The following is a 293-nucleotide window of genomic DNA, read 5'->3' on the forward strand; positions in this document are numbered from 1 at the left end:
TAGGTCAGAGCAATAGTTGTCTAACTGAATAGCGTGAACGGGAGAAGATATCCACTACACACCTGATATTCTATGACGTCGCAAGAAGCCCTCTACTTGGTATACTGGGTCGCCACGCCAAGCTAAGACGTAGAGGAGAAAATTGCTGGAGATAAAGGTAGTCTGATAATCTTTTTTTCGATTGATAAGAATAATAGATGCGATAACGGACACTGCATTTTACCTTTCGAAGCTGGATAACTGCTTATCTTTTTTATTACTTTGTGACTACTTCTGTTCCTTATCAACTACAA

At 39.6% G+C, this 293-nt stretch overlaps 1 protein-coding gene across 1 annotated transcript in view; it reads right to left on the minus strand.

Moving 5' to 3' along the window:
• The window catches only part of LOC119587699 (innexin inx2-like), a gene marked incomplete at its 5' end in the record, with an annotated part of 4966 nt that extends 4844 nt beyond the window's left edge, over positions 1 to 122 (minus strand). The window contains 1 exon segment of the mRNA XM_037936378.1: positions 63 to 122.
• Positions 123 to 293: the final 171 nt, after the last annotated feature.

This window comes from Penaeus monodon, chromosome 23 (genome assembly GCF_015228065.2).
Source record: "Penaeus monodon isolate SGIC_2016 chromosome 23, NSTDA_Pmon_1, whole genome shotgun sequence".
NCBI classification, from domain to species: Eukaryota; Metazoa; Arthropoda; class Malacostraca; order Decapoda; family Penaeidae; genus Penaeus; species Penaeus monodon.